The sequence below is a fragment of the Lepus europaeus genome, chromosome 1 (genome assembly GCF_033115175.1).
Source record: "Lepus europaeus isolate LE1 chromosome 1, mLepTim1.pri, whole genome shotgun sequence".
Taxonomy (NCBI): Eukaryota; Metazoa; Chordata; class Mammalia; order Lagomorpha; family Leporidae; genus Lepus; species Lepus europaeus.
Window position 1 is genome coordinate 27,393,883 of NC_084827.1, and position 19,379 is coordinate 27,413,261.

The following is a 19,379-nucleotide window of genomic DNA, read 5'->3' on the forward strand; positions in this document are numbered from 1 at the left end:
ACGCTGGGCCTGCTTTCTCTTGTGCAATACCAGACCTCTTTCTCACAAAGCCATCCCTGCTTCTCTCTGGACTCTTGCTTCACACCCCCCTCTGGTCCCATCTGTTTCCTCTGCTTGCTTATAATTTCTGCTGCTTATAACTTCTACTTGCAATTATTTTTGACTTTGGACATTAACAATCATATCTTTCAAATAACACATTTGCTTCTGCTGATCTTAATGGTCAGGTTAGTTTGTTTATTTTTTAGTTTGAATTTGCAGGAGCAATTATCTAGTTGAGTCAATTTATCTTTTTCAGTTATTGGTCTAGACTGATTACATGTCAATGTAAGTCCCTTGCCAGATTGTGGTTTGGTTGCTTCAGCTTTTGTTCAGGGTTAATTAGAAAAAGGAAAAGAAAGCCAGATGGTTCTCTCACAGTATGACACTGACCTTCTGCAAGAACTAATGTGACAGTTTCCTTAGCTGGTTAATCCACTGTCTGCAACACTGACATCTCATGGGTCTGGTTCAAGTCCTGGCTGTTCCACTTCTGATATAGCTCCCTGCTAATGCACGTGAAAAAGATGTGTAAGATGGCTTAGATGCTTGGGCCCATGCTCCCATGTGGGAGACTCAGCTGAAGTTCCTGCCTCCTGGCTTGGTCTGGCCCAGCCCAGCCATTGAGGCCATTTGGGGAAAACAGCAGATAGAAGATCTCTCTCTCTCTCTCTTTCTCTCTCTCTCTCTCTCTCTCTCTCTCTCTCTCCATCTCTATCTCTGTAGCTCTGCTGTTCAAATAAATAAAATAAATCCTTAGAAAAATCATGACTTTAGCAGATAACTCTAATGATTCTAGAACAGCAAACTACAAGTTTGAGTGTCTTTTCCCTTTGATTTTCTATGCCCTGGATGACAAGAACATTACGCAGATTCATCATTTATCCCCTAATCTCATTCTGTTTTTCTTTCTTCTTAGAGGACTGAATGATGTTCTCAAAAACATGAAACAATAATTTACCAGTGTCGCCTGCACTCAGTTTACCATTTAAATAGTGCAGGTAGCTGGAAGCATTGAATTTACTGAGTTTTTGCTGAGATTCCTTTTGATCTGTCATTGTGCTAGGCATGGTGGTTCATTCAAGCAAATATAAAAGTTAGACTTATTAAAGAAGTCAATCTTGCTCATTTAGGAATTGTTCCAGACAAGTCATTGAAAGCCATGAGTGTAGTGGACAGATAACCAAAGCTGAGGCTAGTTTTGTCCTTGCGGCGACTCCACCACCACTGATCAGTCAGTTTGCTTGCTGGGTCTCAGTTAACTTTAGATGAAGGGATCACACCAGGTTATCTCTAAAATTCCTTTCAAATCAATAATCCGCGTTGACTTATTTTAAGGTGAAAGTTTGATGTGACATCCAGAGTTAACTACAAGAACGTGTCTACCTGGTGTAGAGACCTGGTGCACATCTGTGAAAACACCCTCACCATGTTGTGTGGCAGCCCGTGAACACATTGGCAAATACAAAAGTTAAAAAGATTGCTATAGAAACATGATTAATCTTTGAGAAACTAGAACACAGTCCACTATTTAAACCCCAGAAAAGAGTTTTTCTACTGCAAGTGAAAATAAATATTCTTAAACTAAATCTATGCAACTGATTCTAATAATAGTTTGTACTTTTGCTTAACTTTGTGATTTCCCTTTTTAAAATAGATTTATTTCATTAAAATTATGTGTTGTCCTTAGTATCACTGTGCTTGAATTACATTACCATGGGGGGGGGGGAAGGGAGTGGAATACATGTATTGTTATTTTCTACTCTTTAAAGTAGCAGAAATTCCTTGGAATTTTAAAAGAATTCAGAATGTTCCAAATTTTACACTGAAAAAAGTATTACAGGATTTGGATAATACCAACAACTTGCCATTGGTTTTTGTAGACTTAATGGTCTTCCAAGAAAAGAAGAATCCACAGTGCTCTGACATTCTGCCAAAAGCAACTGAGACTGTGAAAAGCCCTGCCTCTAGCTTGCTAGACAGCTCACCAGAGACCAGACGTTGGAGTTTGTCACCGTGACCACTGTTGCCCCACCAACTGGCAGCACAGCATGAGCATGACTTAGAGGTTATTCAGACAACTGCTCTCCTGGATGAGGACGCTGACCTGTGAGTATGTGAAGTTGGAGCCTGGTGTCAGAAGTCTAGTTTTATAGACAACTGTCCTTGAAGTCAGTGGGGCAGTGTATGTGCCACTGCAATTATCTACCTAAGCACAACACATGCTTCAACTGTGGGGTGCTAAAAGCAATGAATGGACTTTAAAGTGAAATGACAGTTTAAAAAATACCTTCATTTGGGGGACCTGCATTTTTAGCTGTGTTGGAGCACAATTTTCTTCTTGTCTCAAATATAAGGATGATAACAGTCATGAAATCTTATATGCTATTGTCATTCCCATTCTTTGTTTTTAAGAATCAGAATAAAGTTGTATTTCAAATATTTTTAAAGAATTGTTTATTTATTTGAGAGGCAAAGAGAAAGTGTGATAGACAAAGATAGAGAGACACAGTTCTAGTCCTCTGGTTGGTTCACTTTACAAATGCTCCCAAGGGCCAAGACTAAGTCAGCACAAAACAGGAGCTAGGAAATAAATCCAGGTCTCCCATGTGGGTAGCAGGAGCATAACTACTTCATCCACCACTGCTGTCCCTAGGATTTTGATGTTGATTCTTCTAATCCATGAATATGGAAGATTTTTCCATTTCTTTGTGTCTTCTTCTATTTCTTTAATCTAATGTTTTGTAATTTTCATTATAGAGATTTTCACCTCTTTGGTTAAATTTCTTGCAAGCATTTAATATTTTTGTAGCTATTGTGAATGGTATTGATCTTACAAGTTCTTTTTCAGCCATGGCTTTGTCTATGTATGCAAAGGCCATTGATTTTTGTGTGTTAATTTTAAATCCTGTCACTTTACCAAACTATTTTATGAGTTTCAATAGTCTCTTAGTGAAGTCTTTTGGTTTCCCTATATATAGAATCACATAATCTGCAAACAAGGATAATTTGACTCCTTCCTTTCCAGTTTGTATTCCTTTGATTTTTTTCCTTGCCTAATGTTTCTGGCTAAAACTTCCGGGGATATATTGAATAGTAATGGTGAGAGTGGGCATCTTTGTCTAGTTCCCGATCTTAGTGGAAATGCTTCCAACTTTTCCTCATTCAAAATGTTACTGTCTGCTAGTTTGTCATAAATTGCCTTGCCTATTTTGAGTAATGTTCCTTCTATACCTAACTTGCTTAAGGTTTTCATCATGAAAGGAGGTTGCCTTTTATCACATGCTTTCTATGAAACTATTGAGACAATGATATGCTTTTTATTCTTCAATTTTCTAAGGTGATGTATCACCTTTTCTGATTTTCAAATGTTGAACCATCCCTGCATACCGGGAATAAATCCCACTTGGTCTGGATGAATGATCTTTATGATGTGTTGTTGAATTTCATTATCTAGTATTTTGTTGAATACTTTTGCATGTGTGTTCATCAGTGGTAATGGTCTATAGTACTTTCTCTGTTGTATCATTTTTTGGTTTTGGAATTAAAGTGATGCTGTCCTCACAGAAGGAGTTTGGAAGAATTCCCTCCATTTCAGTTGTTTTGAATAGTTTGATAAGAATTTAGCAATGTTTGTGTTAAAGTCTATTTTGTCAGATATTAGGATAGCTACACCTGCTCATTTTTGCTTTCTGTTAGCATGTAATATCTTTATCCATTCTGTCACTTTCAGTCTGCTTTTGACTTTGTTGGGGAGGTGTGTTTCATGTAGGCAGCAAATAGATGAGATTTGTTTTTAATCCATTCAGCTAGTCTGTGTATTTTAATTGGAGAATTTAGGCCATTTACATTCAAGGTTGCTATTTTTAAGTAAGGACTTGGCCCTGCCATTTTACCATAAACATTCTTTTGCTTTAGATTTCTTTTGTACTTTTACTGGGAGATTTTCTGCTTACACATTCTTTCATAATGATGATTTTCTTTCTGTGTTTCTTTGTGTAGCACATCCTTAAGCATTATCTGTAAAGCTGGATGAGTGGTGATAGATTCTTTCAAATTCTGTTTGTTATAGAAGGCCTGTATTTCATCTTCATTCATAAATGAGAGTTTTGCAGGCTACATTATTCTGGGTTGACAGTTTTTTTTTTTCTTTTAAGATTTGTACTATATCTCTCCATTCTCTCCTAGCCTGCAGGGTTTCTAATGAGAAATCAACTGTAAGTCTAATTGGAGATCCTCTGAAAGTAATTTGTCATTTCTCTTATGCACATTTTAGAATTTTTTTCTTTATGTTTTACTGTGGAAAGTTTGACTACAATGTGTCTTGGTGAAGATCTTTTCTGGTCATTTCTATTAAGAGTTATGTGTTTTTTGTATTTGTATATCCCTGTGATTAACCAAAGCAGTGAAGTTTTCTGTTATTATTTCACTGAGTAGACCTTCTAATCCATTTTCTCTTTCCACACCTTCAGTAACTCCAAAGACCCATACACTGGAGAGTTTGATAGCACCCCATAAATCTGGAACACTGTTTTGAATTTTTCTAATTTCTTCTTTTTTGGTCTGAAAAATTTCCAAAGATTTTTCTTCTGGTTCAGATATTCTTTCTTCTGCCTCACAAAGTTTTCTGTTAAAGCTTTCCACTGTATTTTTATTTGATATATTGAATTATTCATTTCTTTTATTTCTGTTTGATTTCTTTTCAAAATCTCTATCTCTCGGGAAAATTTTTCCTCCATGACATGTATGGATTTCTTTAAATCACTAATTTGCTCCTCATTGCTTCTGAGCAATCCAATGATCATTCTTTTAAATTCCTTTTCAGGCATTTCTTTAATCTCTTTTTGTCAACAGAGGAAAGGGTATGATCATGTCTACTGATGTAATCACAATCTCTCCTCCTCTCTTCCAAGGTGATCAATGGCCAGAATTAGCCTACAGTGGGTAGATCCCCATCCACGCTGACACATGAACCACAAATTATCTGTGCAGTCCTCAGTGTGACCATGGAGCCCTTTGCAGTGACCTACCCCAGGCCATCAGGAAGCTCTGAACTTCTACCAGATATAGAAGTTGCCCAGAGACCAGCTACACCCTGTGCCCTACCATGTAGTCACAGAATTCCCATAGTCATAGCATGAAGGTTCTCACAGTCAAGGGGTACAGAGGGTCCACTCCACTCAGCCCCTCAAGCCTATCAAGTCCATGGAGAGTTCAGAAACGTTCCCAGAGCTAGTTGTCTGTGGCTGCTCTTCCTTCACAGTTTGAGCCCTGGAATCTGTGATATGTTGAGAGAATGGGGCCACCTCAGAGTCCTATATGGGTGCCCAGCCCCCTCTCATCCATCTCAAACTCAAGGTCCATGAGGAATTCAGATTCTTCCCTCTGATAAAATCTACTGGTCATTCATGTACATGAGAGCCACCTCAGCCTCTACTGGTATCAAGATGGCGCTTTCTCCCTGTGGGTTGCCAGGTGTCCTTGTGGGGGCATAGGAGAAAGAAATGTGCTTTTCTTTCACTGGATAAGATAGGTACCCTGCCCTCTGCTAGGGTAATAGGCCAGACTCAAAATCAGTGTGGTCCATAAGGTACTCCCTAGGCAATATCACCAGTGGCATGCACTGCCACAGTCTGTTCTCACCTTGGTCTCTGATGCTAGTGTCTCTTGAAGCCCCTAGCTGCAGGAGTTGTGTGGTGACCCTGCTCACGTCTGTGTGTCTGCTCTTTCCACACTGCCCCAAGGCATCCCTCTTCCTTCTGTAGAGTTTCCACTGCAAACTTCTCTCCAACGATCCTCTGTAATGCACTTTCTCTGCATTTCTTTTCCTATTTTGCTCTAGTCAAAAGCAGCATGTCTTTACACTATTCAGCCATCTTGGAATATTCTCCCTTTGCTATTTTATATTGTACCTTTACTTTGATTTTTTAAATCTACTTATATCTTTTTACCTTATTTATTATATCAATTCTTTTTTATTTTAATTCAATTTTATTTATTTATTTGAAGGGCACAGTAACAAAGAGAGAGGGAGAGAGAGAGAGAAAGAGAGAGAGAACTTCTAACCACTGGATCACTTTCCAAATGGCCACAATAGCTGAGGCTAGGTCAGGCTAAAGCCAGGAGTCCAGAGCTCCAACTAGGCGCAAGTACTTGGGCCATTTTCTGCTGCTTTCCCAGGCACATTAGCAAGGAGCTGGATCAAAAGCAGAGTGGCCAGCACCAGCCCCTGTATCCATTTTTTAAAGCAAACCCATCCATGGAAGTCTCTAGAGACACTCTCTATGAAAAACCTTTTCCTATTCATTAACAAAACTTGGGACAAAGTTCTGTCATACTTAGAATAAATGTACTCTCTGGGAGCATTGAGTTCATATGTTATGCATGAATTTATATTGATGGTCACTCTGTTCATAAACTATCCCTACTTTTATCCAATTGTGAAGTTTTCTCCCTCAGCTTGGGCTGGTGTTGGGCTTTGGGGCTCTATGAGAAGCATTTAGCTTTTTGCTGGCTCTGCCTTTTCTCCAGTTCCCAGCTGGATTGCTAACCCTGTTGTACTATAACCTTCAGTGAGAAGAGATCCAAAGAAAGAGAATCATTTTATAAAATAGTGTTACGAGTATGAGTGTGTTGGATGCTCAAAGCTATTTCACTCATCAGAAATTTTCTTTGGAGACCTCTGAACTTTGTCTCAGTTCCTGTGGGGGCTGAGGGAACAGAGAGGAAAGGAACATATAGACACACTCTTGAGACTGTTTGAGAAGTTGAACAGAGCCTCATCATCTCAGTTTGACTTGCATCAATAGTCTACCACCTCATCTTTCTTCTTTTTGTTAAAAAACTAATGTTGTTATTTGAGAGGCAGGGAGACAGAGTTGGAGGGATCTTCCATCTGATGACTTACTTCCTAATTGCTGTAATGCTCAGGACTGAGCTGAAGCCAATTCTAGGAGTTAGAAATTCAGTGCAGGCCTCTGGCATGGGTGGTAGGGATCCAACGACTAGAACACCTCACTTTAGAATGTGGAAGTGTTGGCCGGCGCTGTGGCTCACTAGGCTAATCCTCTGCCTTGCGGTGCCGGCACACCAGGTTCTAGTCCCAGTCAGGGCACCAGTCCTGTCCCGGTTGCCCCTCTTCCAGGCCAGCTCTCTGCTGTGGCCAGGGAGTGCAGTGGAGGATGGCCCAAGTGCTTGGGCCCTGCACCCCATGGGAGACCAGGAGAAGCACCTGGCTCCTGCCATTGGATCAAGCGCGGTGCGCCAGCCGCAGTGCGCTACCGCGGCGGCCATTGGAGGGTGAACCAACGGCAAAAGGAAGACCTTTCTCTCTGTCTCTCTCTCACTGTCCACTCTGCCTGTCAAAAATAAAAAAAATAAAAATTTAAAAATTAAAAAAAAGAATGTGGAAGTGTTTATAAAGTTTTGTTAGCCTTTGGAGCCTCAGCCGGAATAGAAATAGACAGAGCCTCCAGCCAAAAACCTACTACAGGAAAAGCTGATAAAAGGGAGGTTTAGTTTCTCCAGCTATACCACCTACATCTTAAGAAACACAAAATATACTCATCTAAAGCAATATAATGAGATAGTTGCATGGAGCTTTTCTGCATTTTGCTTAAATATAGACTGGAAATTGAACACTATGAAAGATACATCTCAGATCATTAAAAGATGATTTAATATTTCATGGATGTTGAGTTGCCAACAATTACTTCCTTGGTATCTAATTCACTATCTAAAAACATTTTACTGAAGAATTCAATTTGAAGATTACATTTATATATATATATCACCATGGCTGAGTCTAAACAGTAGAAATAGTGACCAAAATCCAACTGGTGTGCTGCTGAAGTGATCTTTAGAGTGTATTTTGTTCTAGTTTTTCCTGAACAGGTTTGGATTTTAAACTTTACCAAATAATAAACAGAGTCACTTTGATTGTGATTATACCATAACTTGGCTATAATCTGATACACATTTTGAGTTCCTGTTTATAAGTTTGGTTTGAGTTGGAATTTATATTTGATTCCCCCTTGACCTCTGTTCCTCTTTTCCCCATAATTCCCTTTAACATAATTCATTTTCTTGCCTGAATAAACATTCCAGGTCATTTTGATTCTTTATCTCTTATATTATTATTATGGTCATAAATGTAAGGTGCTGAGAGTCATTTGTCCCCTCCTTCCACTTTCTCTCCATTGTTACCAGTCCTTTCCCATCTACATCCAACTGTGTTTCATTGATGCCTATGCTACTCTCCACAATGGCTGCCACTGTAGCAATTCAGACCATCCTCATATCTTGCTGGACAGCTGCTAGAATCTTCCCCATGTTCTCCCTGTGCTGCACAATGCTGCATCCTCCACACTTCCATGGATTTCTTGCAGAAGCACAGAAATGACCACGGGCTTTCCATGGCCGATGAAATTCATTACCAGCAACTTGGAGAGTCACAAGGCCTATATGACATAACTGTACTTTTCCATTTCTATATCAGTTGTCATCTCCATTCACCTCTACTGTAGTCACATTACTTGACATTTAATATGTCCATACTTAGCATCTTCTGTCCTTCCAGCCTCATACACCTTTCTGCATTGCTGACTATAGGAAACTGTATGTCTCAGCTCAAATACTACCTTCAAGATACTCCTTTCCTTACTAACAAACTTAGCCTCTGTGGTCCCAGAGGTGATTGTGTAATCACCCATTGGTGTATCTCATATTATGTAGTCCCTTTTGTCTGTAAGCCTTTTTCTCCTACTGCACCAAGGAAAAACAACTTATTCCATTATCATTGCATCTTTAGCATTTAGTGCAGTGCCTGGCACAGAGCCTACAATCAATTAATGTGTGTTGATGAATAAATTGTTTTATGCTATAAGCCTTTTGGGGATAAAGCTAATTTACTTTCTAATACTTCCAAAGAGACAATTCAACTGCTGCAAATGAAACACTTAGTAATTTTATGGAATTTATTTCAGTCTAAGATCTGGCAGCATAGCTCTCATTCTTTAATGCTTTATAATACACTTCCTCTTAAAGAAACAACTAGGAATATATACTGAATCACCCCTTTAAAGCATATGAGATTACTCAAGTGTGAGAACTCTTAAATTTCAATATCCACAGGGCTATTAGTTGTAAATGCAACTGTTAGGAATTGACTTGTGTCCCCAGAAGGATATGTTGAGGTCCTAAACCCCAATACCTGTGAATACGACGTTAATGAGAAATAGTCCTTGCTGATTTAATCAAATAGAGAGGAGATCATACTGAATTAGATGGTCCTTAATCAAACATGACTTATGTCCTCTCAAGAAGACACACTCATGGGAAGAATGCTGTGTGGTGACAGAGGCAGAGATTGGAGTCTTGCAGCTTCAAAGCTTCAAATGCCATGGACCGGCAGCCACCACAAATGGGTAGAAAGATCAAGGAATGGTGCAAAGTGGAGCGTCAAAGGGAGCACCACCCTGCTGACACCTAAATTTCAGGCTTCTGGCCTCCAGCACTGAGAAATAACTTTCAATTTTTTAGGCCTCACAGTTTGTGTTTCTCTGTTACAGCAGATATAGGAAGCTAATATCATAATGCAAACCTTGCTTGATGTTTCAGCATGAGAAGCTGTGTTTGAATGATTCCTGAAGTAGGAGATACTTTCCCCAGAGAGAGCAAAGCTAAATTCTATAGCAGTAAAGCCCACAGTGTTGGAAGAGCCGAGGAGGATTTTTAAATTCACTTCCTGACCTTTTGCTTACGTTTCTCAAACTGAAGCTCATGAAATCTTTACATCTCACAGTTTTGGAAGTTTTTGTTACTGTTCATTTTCACTCACTTGAAAGGCAGAGCAAGATAGTATTAGCAGACACTTGTCTTGTTTGTGTGATCCCTTTGCCTCTTAGACCTATCAGAGCCATCAATTGTGAACTGAAATTGATCACTTGGACTAGTGAGATGGCATTGGTATGTGCCACCTTCATGGGATTGTATTGGAATCCCCTGGCACATTTCTAACTCCACCATTTGGGGCAAGTCCGATTGAGCATGTCCCAAATTGTACATCTCCTCCCTCTCTTTTTCCACTTTTATATTTAACAGGGATCACTTTTCAGTTAAAATTTAAACACCTAAGAATAATTGTGTGTTAATTACAGAGTTCAACCACTAGTACTAGAACAACAACAACAACAAATACTAAAAAGGATAAAGTATTACATTGTACATCTAGAGTCAGGACAAGAGCTGATCAGGTCATTGTTTCTTATAGTGTCCATTTCACTTCAACAGGTTTCCCCTTTGGTGCTCAGTTGTCACTGATCAGGGAAAACAAATGATATTTGTCTCTTTGGGACTGGCTTAATTCACTCAGCATGATGTTTTCCAGATTCCTCCGATAGGTCTAAGAGTCAAAGGGATCACACAAACAAGACAAGTGTCTGCTAATACTAACTGATAGAATCAAAAAGGGAGAGAAAGATCCATCATGGGAAGTGGGATACACCGCAGACTATAGAATGGCAGACGTCCTAAACAACACTCTGGCCTCAGAATTAGCCCTTAAGGTATTCGGATCTGGCTGAAGAGCCCATGAGAGTATTGTAGCCATGGAAAGCCAAGATATCATGGAAAAGAAAAAAAAGAAGAAGACCTAAATGAAAGATCTCTGTGAGTGAGATTCCAGTGGAAAGAACAGGGCCATCAAAGAAGGAGGTACCTTTCTCTGAAGGGAGGAGAGAACTCCCACTTTGACTATGACCCTATCGGAATAAGATCAAAGTCAGCGAACTCTAAAGGCTTCCATAGCCCTGGCAACTCATGACTAGAGCCTAGGGAGATTACTTACGCCATGAGCAGGAGTGTCAAATTGTTAAGTCAGCAACAGGAGTCACTGTGTACTTACATCCCATGTGGGATCTGTCCTTAATGTGTTGTCTAATGTGAAGTGATGCTATAACTAGTACTGAAACAGTATTTTTACACTTTGTGCTTCTGTGTGGGTACAAACTGATGAGATCTTTACTAATTATATACTGAAGTGATCTTCTGTATATAAAGATAATTGGAAATGAAAAAAAAAAAAAACCCTGGTGTTAAATTGGAAATGGCATAGAAAATTAATTAATTTTAAAAAAATATTATGTAGGATCTCTGTCTTTAATGTGCTGTACACTGTTATTTAATGCTATAACTATTACTCCAACAGTATTTTTTTCATTTTGTGTTGCTATATGGGGGCAAACTGTTGAAATCTTTACTTAATATACACTAAACTGATCTTCTGTATATAAAGAGAATTGAAAATGAATCATGATGTGAATGGAAGGGGAGAGGGAGCGGGAAAGGGGAGGGTTGCGGGTGGGAGGGAAGTTATGGGAGGGGGGAAGCCATTGTAACCCATAAGCTGTACTTTGGAAATTTATATTCATTAAATAAAAGTTTAATAAATGAAAAAAAAAGGCAGAGCAAGATAGAAAGAGAGACCAAGAGAGACAAATTTAATCTGTTGATTCACTTCCTAATTGTCTGCAAAAGCCAGGGCTGGGTCAGACCAAATCGACAGCCTGGAACTGTATCTGGGTCTCCCCAGATGAGGAGCTTCCAGGGAAGCAGGGTTGAAAGCAGCAGGGCAGCCAGGACTCCAATCTATACTCTGATATGGAATGCAGGCACCCCAGGGGCAACTGAACCTGCTGTGCCATGACACACACCCCTCAGCAGCTTTTAATGACAATTTATAAGAGGATTTCTCTACATATAATGTCTGAGAATTTACAAATATAAACTCCAAGTTTCCAGCACATGGGGCTTGGTGACTATTTTTCCTGACTTAAATAAGGACACTGGTATTATTTCAGTATGATCTTACTCTGGTTGACTTAGGGTTTGTCCATAATCACATCCTTTTGGGAGGGGGAGAATTACATGTCGCCTGCCTCCTCCCAAGGCCTAATAACATGAGAAGATTTGCCAGTTTTCTGTCTCTCTGGCACTCAGTTGGGTGGAATACAGGAGTAGGTATCAAGAAGTACTAACACAAGATTAAAGGAATTAAAAGTCAGAACAAGTCAGAACCCAAGGAATATTCTGGGATTAGGGAAAAGAGAAGGCTGCCCGTAAAATGATTAAGCCTTCCTAGGTTATGGCTATAAAACAAGAAAGAGAGACATCACTCAAGTGTAGGATTACCATCCCTCAGGAAAGCACAACAAAAGATTTGTGTGTGTGTTTACTTTCAAATGGCCCATGAAGTTGATGTAAGTTGTAATTTGGAGATCATTTCTCTTTTTCAATTACCAGAGCTCAAGAAAATGGAAAACCTTCAGCAGGAAGGTAAACGGATACTTCAGACCGCTGCCGCCAGAGGAAAACGAATGTTACCTCTAAAAGAAGTGAATGTTTCCAAAGGAGAAGAATATAAAAGGAGTTTTCCAAAAGTTCGTGGAAACGTGTATCATGAAGAAATTATATGTTCATTTCAAAAATTTTCTTGCACAAAAACAAGCTCATCTTTTAATTCTGTTTTTTCACGAACTATTGGATGCTCAGAAAACCACTTAGGATGTTAATCAGTAAGAAATCTGGAAATTTGTTAACAAAAAAATCTGCCATGGTTTTTACTCTCGTCCCTTTCTTGCTTTTCTACTAAATCGAATCATACCCCCCCCACCTCCACCACAATGCAAATGATGTACTTGTAAAGGCTCCAGAGGATGAAAGGAAGCAGAAATATAATTGCCATCTACTATCCTTTACAGAAAATAACCAGTGGAAAGTAGAAGAGCTTATTGACTGTCTTCTAGAGTTTTGACCAAGAACGCTGATTCATATTATTAAAAATTTGACACACTACCATACACTTGGCCTTCCCAACTCAGACTGGTAGTGCAGCCAGCACATGCACTATCAAGACAACTAAAGATATTTTTGTGGGAAGGCATGGCTATTTTCCTCAAAGCTTCCCAGTGCTGAAGTAATAGCTTTCATCTTGTCTACTGGGATTTCTGTGTTTAATTCAGTTTGAGTTGCCGGAACAAAATTCTCTCGGTATAATTTCCAGTTGATGCAACATAAATCAACTCTGGAAATCTGATGTACAACACAGTGAGGGTAGTTAACAATACTATATTGTAGATTTGAAATAATACTATATTGTAGACTTACCTAAACGCCTGAAAATGAGAAATGTAATTGGATATTTGTCCCTACTCACTGTCACCCAGGCCCACACATAACTGGGGCCAGGGAAGGGTTTGGGGAACTGACAACAATCACTGGGCCCTCGATTCCCAGTCCTCAAAGTAGGATGCTGGAGGCTGCGCTTCTGGGTTTCAATCCCAAGACTGGAAAGATACCCAGCAAATCTACAGCCAGGGAACAATGTGAGGCTTACTAAGGCCCCACCATGCCTTTCTGTTTCTCCCTGGAACTTGTGCCCACTAATTTATCCCTCTGATCCTTCTCTCTTCATTCTCCCCATCAAATACAGTGTGCTGTTCCTGTAGTCCCCCTATGAGAAACAGGGCATGCTCCTTCACTTGGGTACGATAAGTGTACAAACAAACCAGCTGGCACACCTCCGCATAGATCCCTTCCGAGGAGACCTTTCCTCTCGGTTGACATGAGTGAGGCCAAACGCCCCCAGATCCAGAGATGCATTACCTCTGCTACTTACAGTCATGCTTATTATTCTGTCAGCTGGTGATGGTCCTCCTCCTGGAGGAAATATCCAGAGAATTTGAATATAATAATAAAAGCAACTGAAATTTTGTTTAGCTTTACATTACTATGATACACCCAGGCATTCTATAGGGTGAGAATGGCTGAGATGGCAGGGAGGACTCCGCCTGCAGAGTCCACCTTGATGAGCCCTGTGCTAGGGTCATGACATTGTCTATACATCCCTGAAAGAGGAAACTATTTTCTCTGATAATTCCTAAAAGCCTCTTTCTCGTGTCCAGCCATGGCCACAGCCCTCCTAGCCTTCCATTCACCAGTTTGGAGATCTCTGTGCATCTGAATCCAGGACTCCTTCCCTCCGTCTACACACACCTCCATCCAGTTATGTTGGCCAAAAGCTGAGCTTCAAACTGGCTCAACCCTTAGGTGAAATCATTTTCTTTATCTTTGTTCCCAATGAGTTTGCAACTTAGTTTTACCTTCAGCCAATGAAGACAAAAGTGACCCTTGTGCGAAAGAAGCCTGCACGTGTTCTGTTACCCATCTCCCAGCATAGCAAGTGCACCTCTATCTCTGTCTGCAATAGCACTCCCTTTCTCTCAGATTTATTGAGAGATATTTGACAAATAAGAATGTTACAATTCACAGTGTAAAATGTGATGTGTTGATAGATGTATACATTGTGAAATGATTAGCGCTATTCAAGCTATTTATCATATCCATGATCCATCACCTCAAATAGTTGTGAAGTTATGATTTTTCATATGTATGCTGAAAACACATTATACCAACTCTGTATGGAAATTTCAAGTCTACAATATAGTATTATTAACTACCGTCACTGTGCTGTGTATCAGACCCCCAGAGTTGATTTGTTTTGCATTAACTGAACTTCAGTACCCTTTGACCAATATCTCCTCATTTCTCCTCCTTCTACCTCCTGCAAGCCATTGTTCTTCTCTCTTTCAGGGGTATGACTTTTTTAGATTTCATGTACAAGTGAAATAATGTAGTATTTGGCTTTCTGTTGCCTGGAAGCAAGTAGTAATCTTATTTTTTTGAATTTCCAACTAAAGTCCTATATTGGTCTCCCTTTCCTCCTTAGAAACCATCTTTTTTTTTGGATAGGCACAGTGGATAGTGAGAGAGAGAGAGACAAAGAGAAAGGTCTTCCTTTTTGCCGTTGGTTCACCCTCCAATGGCTGCTGTGGCCAGCGCATCTCGCTGATCCAAAGCCAGAAGCCAGGTGCTTCTCCTGGTCTCCCATGCAGGTGCAGGGCCCAAGGACTTGAGCCATCCTCCACTGCGTTCCCGGGCCATAGCAGAGAGCTGGCCTGGAAGAGGGGCAACCGGGATAGAATCTGGCACCCCGACTGGAACTAGAACCTGGTGTGCTGGTGCCGCAAGGCGGAGGATTAGCTTGTTAAGCCACAGCGCCGGCCAGAAACCATCTTTTATTATTTAAAAACATTTCAAACCAGAGTTACTCAAACTTTAATAGTTCACATATCACTTTAACTATTTTCCCTTTTTAATAAATATCTATGTATTCATTTGAAAAGTAGAGAGAAAGAGAGAGAGAGAAAGGGAGGGAGGGAGGGAGGGAGTGAGGGAGGGAGGGAGGGAGAGAGATCTTCTATCCTCTGGTTCACTCCCTAAGTGGTCCCGATAGCCAAGGCTGGGCCAAGTTGAAGCCAGCAGCCAGGAACTCCATCCAGATCTCCCGTGTGGATGGCAGGGGCCTAAGTAATTGGGCCATGTTCCATTGCTTTCCCAGGTGCATTAACAAGGAGCTAGATCGGAAACAGAACAGCCAGAACATGAACCAGGACTCCAATATGTTATGCCAGCCTTTCACTAATTTCAACTTAAGTAATTATTAAGTAATTATTCAATTAAGAATTATCAAAATCATGATGAATTTTACCACAAATGTATATACTACCCTTACAAAAACCTTATTTTAAATATACAGCATTAATTATAAACATCTTTTCACTTAGGAGAAGGAAAGCTGTTCCTTTACAATATATCATTTTGTACCTAAATCATTTTCTCTAAAAGGAAACACAAGCATGGAAATGTGTTTGTATTGCTAACATATACTTGCTGTTGGTGTCCACTGATGCCTTTGTGACAACTGACAACTGAAATTAATGCATTATGGCATGTGTTCTAAAATGTGGAAGCTAGCTCAGTAGCTGGTCTAGGCCCAGAGCCCTTCTGATTTCTTTCCCTCTCTTCAACACAAATTTTTTGAGAAACTTAGACCTTGAGGCACCTAATCATCTGATTAAATTACTAACCTCCGTGATGCCGGTGTTGAGGTGTAGTGTGTAATTCTACCACCTGCAACTGCAGCATCCCATATAAGAACCAGTTTGAGTTCCAGCTGCTCCACTGCTGATCCAGCTCTCTGCTAATGTGCCTGGGAAAGCAGCTGAAGATGGTCCAGGTGCTTGGGTCCTGCACCCACGTGGGAGACACAGAAGAAGCTCCTGACTCCTGGCTTCATTTTGGTCCAGCCCCAGCCATTGCAGCCATTTAGGCAGTGAACCAGAAGATGGAAGATTTCTCTGTCTCTCCCTCTCTCTCCCTCTTTGTGATTTTGCCTTTCAGATAAATAAGAAAAAAATTAAAATATTAACCACATTCTCTGTTAGAGTGCCTTAAAAAGCTGTTTTCACTTTTCTGATATTCTGGGTAAACTGCCAAAGAATCAAAGATAAAGCTAAATAATCTGCAAGTGAATCATCAAGTGTCACACAGAGAATGACTACACAGCAATTTCAGCTGGGCTGGGTATTACTTACTAATGAGCTTTTCAAAGTGGCTCTCTCCATGAGTTTTCAAAGTTAGAAATAAACTTGTCATTTGTTTCATTCATCTTTTATAAATGCAACCTTTGAGTCACAAGAATGAGCAGGCATGGTGTTAGAACACAGTGTCTTTCAGTAACTATTATAAACAGCAGGGAATGGAGTTTTCGGGCATTCAGTAGCAAGGATCACATACTGCAACACCCCATTCTAGCTATTTTGCTCTTCAGAATCTGAGTAATGTCTTTCAAAGACTCTGGAGGGTTGAGCAACATATGATACAAAATGAATAGGTTCCCCAAACTGTGTTGTATCTCATCACTCTTGAGGGAAAGAGTAATACACTCTCTGAGAACTAAAGTCAAAGAAACAACACACAATGCTGCAAATGTCTTTTCAGCTGCACGCTGAGGTGACACACACGGCCTCCTGGGTCCACAGGGATTTCTCAAGCTCTAGCCTCCCAGATTTGACAAAGCAAAGTCACTGCACTACCCTGCTCATTGTTTGATTGTGCTCTTTAAAAAAAAAAAAAAGATGAATATATTTATTTTGAAAGAGTTACAGAGAGACAGGGAAAGACAGAGAGTGGGAGGGAGAGAGAAAGAGAGAGAGAGGTAACTTCCATCTGCTGATTTACTCCCCAGATGACCACAGCAACCAGGACTGGGCCAGGCCAAAGCAAGAGGTTAGGAACTACACAGAGGTCTCCAATGTGGACGCAGGGGCCTAAGCAGTAGGGCCATCCTCTGCTGTGTTTCCCAGGCCATTTAACAGGGAACTGGATCTGAAGTGGAGCAGCTGGAAATCAAACCAGTTCGGGTTGCACACTTCAGGGGCGATGGTTTTTTTTTACACCACAGCACTGGCTCCCAGTTGTGCTCTTATTACCTTAACATTGTCAGGGTTAGATTAAGAATCAGTTATATTTCTTGGGAGTAAAAATAATGATGTTGCTTGGAACTGAGTCCTTATTTAGTTGTAAAAATGTAAGAGATGTTGTGTTTAATATGCAAAGCTATCATTTAACATTATTAAGTTATTGTGGTTAAAAAATAAAGTGATGCAAGAGGAAAAAACTGAAATTACAGAATTATGTTATATTTGAATAAATTTAACATAGCAAAATTTTGTAATATTTGATCAAAAACATTCTAAGGAAGAGGCCAGACTTTGTGACATCAGCATCCTATACAGGTGCTGGTTCAAGTCCTTGCTGCTCCGTTTCTGATCCACTCCCTGCTAATGGTCTGAGAAAAGCAGCAAAGGATGGCCCAAGTGCTTGGGCACTTGTATTCACATTTCATACCTGCATGGAGTTTCTGGCTCCTGACTTCCACCTGGCCCAGCCCTAGTAGTTGCAGGCATCTGGGGAATGAACCAACTGATAGAAGATCTCTCTCTCTCTCTCTCTCTCTCTCTCTCTCTCTGTAGCTGACTTTTAAAATAAACAGATGATTAAAACATTCTAAGAAATACTGACGTTTTATTAGCTAGATTGAAAAATATTTGTTCAATTTATATGGTACATTCCAAATTTCAATCCTGATGAAAATTTTAGAATTTTTGGGTGAACTGAATCATAGGTCCAATAGATCAGGAATAGGAAATGCCTTATTGCTAAGGAAACTTAAATTTCTGAGGATTTCCAAGCTGTTATCTAAAGGGTTGGGCAGGCTAGAAGTCTGGCTCCAACTCAGCAAGAAGCGTTCTCTGATATAAAGTTGCATCCACATGTCAGGGTTAGAGGTAAAAGTTCACTCTTGACTCATCATATACCAGTTTATAATACTTATTTTTAATATAGACCATATGTGTAATAACTGTGCCTATGAAATACATGAAATCTGTTCTTTTTATATCAATGACCTTTTAAAAAAAAAGATGTAATAAAATAGGTAGAACATAAATGAAAGCTGGGTAGCTATAAAAAATAAGTTAGAATTCTTGGAGATGAAAACAAGAGTTATGAAAATGAAAAGCTTGTGAACTGGGAAGAGTCTGGGATGGGGAGATCCCAGGGAGTGAGAAGAGTTCAGCGAGGAATTCACTCATGACACAAGCGATGTAGGGCACAAATTAAGAGGTTTTCCAGTTTTCCTGATCGATGCTGTGGAAGAAGAGAAGGGAGTAGCAGAGGAGCAGTGTGTGAAGAGATAGCTGACAATGTTCCTCAACTAAAAAAGCATGAATCAGGTTAAAAGCATCCCGTGGTTTTCAAAGGATACAAATAAAAGTAAATCTACTCCTAGACTTTTTTTAATGTTTGATACAGAGTATTTGTACATATTTATGTGGTACACTGTGGTGTTTTGATACGTATATACTATGAGAAATGATCAAATCAGAATAATTAACTTGTCCATCACCTCAAACATGGACCTTATCTTTGTATTGGGAGTACTCTAAATCTTTCTTTGAGGAATTCTGAAATAAGTAATAAATTATTGTTAAAAATAATCTTTCTACTATACCACAAAACAGTAGAACTCATTTTTCCCTTCCAAATGTAATTTTATACCTATGTATTCTCTCCATCCAGCCTCTGGTAACCACTATTCTGCTCCCTAAATCTATGACATCAACTTTTACTCACTAGTCACAGTAGCCAAGATATAGAATCACCCTAACTGTCCATCAACACCTGAATGAATAAAACAATGTGGTATACATACACAACAGAGTATTGCTCAGCCACCAAGATGAGGTCAAACCTCTCTTTTGCAACAGTGTGGATGTCCCTGGAGGACACTGTGTTAAATAAAATAAGCTAGAAACAGAAAGACGAACGCCACATGTTCTCATGCCTACTCAGAAACTCATCCTAGACATTTGCTTGTG

The 19,379-nt window shown here is 39.8% G+C and overlaps 1 pseudogene; it reads left to right on the top strand.

Annotated features, from left to right (window-relative positions):
* LOC133762325 (transmembrane protein 183A-like) overlaps positions 1-19,379 on the top strand; it is an 82,434-nt pseudogene that overhangs the window by 15,597 nt on the left and 47,458 nt on the right.